This window comes from Theropithecus gelada, chromosome 14, assembly GCF_003255815.1.
Source record: "Theropithecus gelada isolate Dixy chromosome 14, Tgel_1.0, whole genome shotgun sequence".
Classification (NCBI taxonomy): domain Eukaryota; kingdom Metazoa; phylum Chordata; class Mammalia; order Primates; family Cercopithecidae; genus Theropithecus; species Theropithecus gelada.
Genome location: NC_037682.1, coordinates 62819659 through 62826662, shown reverse-complemented (window position 1 = coordinate 62826662; position 7004 = coordinate 62819659). Strand labels below are relative to the sequence as shown.

Sequence of the window (7004 nt, the reverse complement as noted above, 5' to 3'; positions counted from 1 at the left end):
TGCAGATCCCCACAGGCCTCCCTTCATTCTTATAATGTGACCTAAATTGAAAACATGAAGAGGCCTCATGGGCTGAACTGCAGAAACAAATTAAGTGAACATTTATATTTTCATACATTGGTTTCTGAATCCTGTTTCAACTTCCTCACTTCCCAGATTTCTGTCAGTGCTCCTGCCAGTTAGGAAAGTGCCTGCCTGAGCAGTCTCTTTGGGAGGACTGTGTAATAAAGTTGTTCCTATCCCACAGAACCTGGCAGAGAAGAAGGATGTGTAATTAAAAGTAAATTCCCTAATATTATACACTCAGGCAGTAGTATGAGGCCAGAGGAAGGCCATTCCTGAGCAAGGAAGTGCCTTTTTGGACCGAGGGTTGCCCATTGGTTCTCCCCCAGTGAAGTGCTACCTTTGGAACATGGTTCCTGGCAGAGAATTGCTTGGTATGTGGTGTGCCCTCAGTAAGAAGGTGTTAAATAAATGAATGAATACATTCCTGAAGCCCTCTTGTGGACAATCCCTCTGCCCAGTAATGAAGGCATTCATTGTGAGTCAGGCTTCAGTGCTGCCCTTGAGGAATTAGAATATGAGGTCAAAGCAAAGTATAGTGTGAATAGCACTTGACAAGCTCTCTAATAGAGGGGTGTACAAGCTGCAAAGCATGTAGAGCAGAGAAGAGCAAGGAATAGGAAAGAGGGGACAGAACCTTTTATCTCCTCCTGGGAGGACAAGGGTCTTCTAGATAGATGGAGAAAGTAGTGGAGTCCTAAAGCAGTAAGGAAAACTGACATACCCACTCCTGAGGGCTGTAGGGTTATTGATGGGTATTGAGGCCTGTAGGGTTATTGATGAGTCCATGCCTCTGCTGCCTATATTTGGATTCAATTGGGGGAGGAGTGCTAGACCCTGCACAGAGAGAGACTCATTTCGGAGCAGTTCCATAGACCCTACGCTCCATTCTTTCTCTGTTATCATTCATGCATCTATTGAAACTTTATTTGTGGTGACCTTTTATGTGCCATGCCTAAGTTAAGCATTAGCCATACAGGTATAACTAAAACATAGTCCCTGGCCTCAAGGATTTCACAGTCTTATGGTGCAATTATTTATAATTACAATATAGTGTGTTAAGTGCATGAGGGAAGCACAGGGTGTTCAGGGGTCACAGTTAAACCTCCTGACTTGGCAAACCCCCTGTTCCAGTCTCAACGGAAATCACATGCTAGTTAGGAAGAAACATAATTATTTTGCTTCCTTTGCATTCTAATTCTGCATTCTTAACACCTGCCAATCAGCTTATCCTGTTTGTCTTGAGACTTCCCCCAGCATTCGGTGCTTATCTAGTAATTATCTGAGAGACTGTCTCATCTTTCTTGAAATATAGGACGATGGAGGATTCTGGCATGAGGGATATATATACACACATACATAGACATATAATTACATACATATACACATATAGTGTGCATCTATATTAAACACATATACACATACACACCTATGTATTTCTACATGCCCATAGGTATTTCCCTACTCACTGCTTTTAGCCTTTATACATTTCAAGTCTCTGAAAAAGTTGAAAGAATAACATAATAAAAACTTGTATTTTCATTATTAGATTGATAACATATTTTTCACAGTTTTTCTCCTTTTGTCTCTCTCTCTCCCTCCATCTGTACAGACACACACATCTGCCCACATCCATGTATGTTTTTATTTTTACTCTCTCACTTGAATGTAATTTTAGACATTATAATCTTTCTCAATCAATATTTAATATGCACCTTCTAATAACAGATTCTCCTACATAACCACAATAATATTTCAAACCTAAGCAAATTATACTAAAGCTAATAATATAATCAATATATAATACATATTCAAAATTTCACAATTGTTCTAATGATGGGTTTCTGTTAATAGTTGGTTGTCGTGTCCCTTTAATCTTTTAAAATTTAGATTGATTCTAAATATATACGTGTGTATATATATGTATATATATGTGTGTGTGTGTATATATATGTTTGTGTATATATATATACTTCCCCCTTGCTCCCCCAGATGGAGTCTCACTCTGTTGCCCAGGCTGGAGTGCAGTGGCACTGCAGCCTCCACCTCCTGGGTTCAAGCAATTCTCCTGCTTCAACCTCCTAAGTAGCTGGGATTACAGGCTTGTGCCACCATGCCTGGCTAATTTTTGTATTTTTAGTAGAGACAGGGCTTCACCATGTTGGCCAGGCTGGTCTCGTGATCTACCCTCCTCAACCTCCCAAAGTGCTGGGATTATAGGCCTGATAAATTTTTTATAACACTGCATTTTTAAAAGATTCTAGGCCAGTTTGTGTGTGCATATGTGTAATGTTCCCATATTCTAGATTTTTCTGATGATTTCCTCATGGCTAGATTTAGGCAAAATAGTTTTGGTAGGAATTCCATATATGTGATGTTGTTTTCTTATTGCTCACATTAGAAGGTACGTAAGTTCACAATGTCTCATCATCGATTAAGCTAACTTTGCTCATGTGCTTAGGGTAACAATTATCAATCTTATTTATTATAAAGGTACATTCATTTTTCTTATTTATAATTAAGCTGTACATTGATACATTGAGATTATGCAAATATTCTGTTTCCCAACATCCTTTAAACACTTATTTATCTTAAATTATGTTAAAAACTACAAATGGCATATTTCAAAATCTATAAACTTTTGCATTTATACATGACATTCCTCTGTAGAGAAGAGTTTTTCTTTTTCTTTTCTCTCTCTCTGTTTTGAGTATCACTATGGACACATACATTTAAATAAACCAATTTGTAGGCTGGGTGTGGTGTCTCACGCCTGTAATTTCAGCACTTTGGTCAGCCGAGGCAGGTGGATCACGAGAGATCGAGACCATCCTGGCTAATACGATGAAACCTCGTCTCTAATAAAAATACAAAAAATTAGCCAGGCGTGGTGGCATGCACCTGTAGTCTCAGCTACTCGGGAGGCTGAGGAGGAGAAATGCTTGAACCTGGGATATGGAGGTTGCAGTGAGCCAAGATCGTGCCTTTGCACTCCAGCCTGGGTGACAGAGCGAGACTCTGTCTCAAACACAAAAATAAAAAATAAAAAAAAAAACCCAATTTGTTTGCTGTATTGCTGTCAAAATTATTAATACTTTTTAGTATTCCAATTTTTATTTAACTTTTATTTCCATTTTAGGGGTACATGTGCAGGTTTGTTATATAGGTAAATTGTGTGTCACAAGAGTTTGGGGTACAGATTATTTCATCACCCAAGTAATAAGCACAGTACCTGATAGGTAGTTCTCCAATCCTTACCCTCCTCACACCCTCCATACTCATGTACACCCCACTGTCTGTTATTCTCTTCTTTGTGTCCATATATACTCGATGTTTAGCTTCCACTTACAAGTGAGAACATTCAATATTTGGCTTAATGTTCCTGTGTTACTTTGCTTGGGATAATGTCCTCCAGCTCCATCCATGTTGCTACAAAGAACATGATCTCGTTCTTTTTTATGGCTGTGTAGTATTCCTTAGTGCATATGTACTACATTTTCTTTATCCAGTCTACTCTGTTGGGCATTTAGGTTGATTCCATGTCTTTAGTATTGTGAATAGTGCTGTGATGTAATATTCCAATATTCAATTTGGTAACTCTTTCAAATAGGTTTCTGGTTCTTTTTTCTGTTACATGAGCTTATTGTCCTTGTGTTCTTTAGTTTCAGGCACAGTCTATTCCAGTATCACCTAATGTTTTCCCTGCTCTATGCTTAGAATTAGCTATTTCTTCAAGGATTTCAGGTTATTTGTAGTGAGGAATATAATTAGAAATCAGTGAGTGGGTGCTAGCTCTGCTCACTGCTCCCAGTGTTATTGCCTTTGGGCACTTTCAGTGGACAGGGATTGGAAATCTAGAGATACAATTTAAAATGCATCTACTAATATTTTTTTCATTAGGATGACAAATTTGTCATTCATTCTTGTTGTTTAGACGGTAATAACAACGTCCTAAGCGATTTTCTAGCCTTCTTTTTCTACTCCACTTTCACCTTCTTAATCCATAATACAGTTAAGTCTGTGCAACCTTCTACAGTGCAATAGTCTTCCATGGCAGACTTTTAAGCAAAGAATGCAGGTTAGATGTCTCAATCAGGTCTTAAAGGTCCCAAGAGGTCTCTCCACTGCCAGTCATTTATTACTTATCTCCTGTTGTTCTTCCAACACAGGCATTGTGCTGAATTACATCTGACTACTTGCTTTTCCACAAGTACACCAAATTATTCTAAATCATTTACAAAGTATTCTTTTTTTCTTTATTAGTTGGCTCCCCACTCCCTGCTTGACAACCCCCTATTTACCTTTCAGCTTCTTTCTCATCTGAATCCTTTCTTATTTCCTCTTGCAGGACCAGTAAACTCTCTTCTGAGTTCCCATAACACTTTGTGTGTGTCTATCACATTCTCATTACATATTACTATAATTGTGCATTTAAGGACTGTTGTCCCCCAGTAAATGACAAAGGTGATATGGTTCACTTTTAATATTTTTAGTGATGAGTACAGATTCTTGCACAAGTAAACACCAAAGAAAATATCTGAGGTTAGTGAGTGTATAAAGGAATCAAGACTGTTCTTTACCTATCAGTCTGAGGGCATCCAATTGCTTGTCATACTCTTCATAATGCATCTGGGCAAGAGATTTGAGTAAGGGCTTTCTGGGCATAAGATATGACTGTTTGGCCATATTTTCCTTCCAGATCTTTAGGTTATTTTCTTATTTCATCAGCCTTGCCCCTTCCTTCTCAGTACTTTGAGCATGGCCTCCCTGATGGGCTTGGATTCATACTGTAGATGATGGGATGGAGCACAGGAGGCACTATCAGATACACATAGGCAACCAGGGCATGCACAATGTGGGGTAGGTGCCTCCCAAAACGGTGGATCATAGACACACCTATGACTGGAATGTAGAAAACCAGGACAGCTAAGATATGAGACACACAGGTGTTGAGGGCCTGGATGCGTTCCCTGGGAGAGGCCAGCCCCATCACTGTATAAAGAATAAGTATATAGGACAGGACAATAAGCGAGGAGTCTACACCCACTGTGGACAGAACCACATAGAGCCCATAAAGGATGTTGACCGTGATGTCAGCACAGGCCCGTTTCATGACATCTGCATGGAAACAGAATGAATGAGACAAGAGGATCTTTCCAGGGCAGTAGTTCAATCGCTTCAGCGAGAAGGGAACGGGGAAGAGGGACACAGTGGCTCAAACCACAATGGCCAGCCCAATCCTGATGATGACATTATTTGTGAGGACAGCTGCATAGCGCAGGGGGGTGGAGATGCCACAAAGCGGTCAAAGGACATGGCCAGGAGCACTGAGGACTCCACCACAGAGAAGGAGTGCAGGAAGAATATCTGGACCAGGCAGGCATTGAAGCCAATGAGTCGATAGTCAAACCAGAGCACAGCCAAGGTGGTAGGCATTGTGGACAAGGTGACGCCTGCATCGGTGAGTGCCAGCATGGACAGGAAGTAATACACGGGCTGATGCAGGCTGGGGGTCCTCTTCACAGCCAGGAGAATCAGGCAGTTCCCAGTGAGGGCCACAGTGTACATGGAGGAGAAGGGGATGGTGAGCCAGCCATGAATGGCCTCCAGCCCTGGGATGCCAATCATGAGAAAAGCAGGTGGTTGGAAGAAGGGGATGTTGACATAGGACTGGGAAGGGAGCATCCTAGGGAGGCAGCCAAGGGCTCTGGAGAGATGTGAGATCTTCAATTTGGGTAGAAAATAAGGAGAAAATACAAAATTGTTGGAAGAACACCACCTCTGATACCAGGTGCCATTGGTTCATGCACACTAGCAAATATGACAGATGTGAATCATATTTTAAAATGTACTTCCATCTAAATGAAAAGGGAGAATAACTGTAAATTAATGACAAAAGTTCTAGTTGATAGCATGTAACACTGGTTTCTTTTTATATTTAACAAAGTGATACTTTCTTTTAATATACATAGAGTGATCCTGACGAACTTAGTACAAAATGCTGTATTTTAAAGAAGAAACAGTGATCCCGTAGAAATAAATTGCAGATCTACCGTAGAAACCTGAGGGGTAGTAGGCATGGGCTTGTTTTTCTTCTTTTCTGGGATTCAGCTTCTACATTCCCAAACAAACAAGCAAATAAGAAAACAAAGGACAACAGTTTAAAGGTAGATCAAGAAAAGAGATGAAAAGCAGCCATCCAAATATCTTTAGCAGAGATTTAAAAACCCACTCAAAACAGGTCTGTGAGCTAAAGCAAATTTTATGATGATAGCTGGGTCTCCAGTTGTATCTAGTCAATGTAATCAGCTCACACTGAAGGTAAAAAATGACCAGGAACTGGAGGGTAGGAGAGTTAAGAAGTATTGTGTCTACTGGCCAGAAGATTGTGTATATTTTGTGAAATATTTTAAAAGAATACATAGAAAATTAAAGTTGCTGTTGTTGTCAGTTGAGTTATTATCTATTCTTTCTCTGTTATGCATTACTTTTTGAGTGAATATCAAGCCCTGATGGAACTGACTCCATTTAAAGATGAGTAAAAAACAGAGTAGTTCCCACATAGAATTTATGCAGACATATTTTATAAAAATTAAAAGGGATAAACTAAGTTAAACATATAGTAAATACTCTTTGAAATAAAGAGTTACTAGAGGAAAGAGAAAAATGTTTTATATAAATTTTTTAAAATACTTAAAAAAGTTAAAGAAAACATGAACAAAATGAAATGTTGTAATACTAGAGTGTGAAAATGAGTTGATAATAGAGAAAATAAAAATCATAGACCAAAGAAAATAACCTGGGGCAAAAAATAGAAGCTACTCTAAAATTGAAAATATTCTTATTAGAAAAGGTATACTGCTTAGAAACTTACCAATATGAAAAATAGAATTGAGAATAATCAAACAAAATGAAATTAAAGCAATGATAAAAGTCATTAG

General features: G+C 39.0%; 1 pseudogene; it reads right to left on the bottom strand.

Moving 5' to 3' along the window:
• Nucleotides 1-4787: 4787 nt before the first annotated feature.
• LOC112607220 lies at nucleotides 4788-5748 on the bottom strand (annotated as a pseudogene).
• Nucleotides 5749-7004: the final 1256 nt, after the last annotated feature.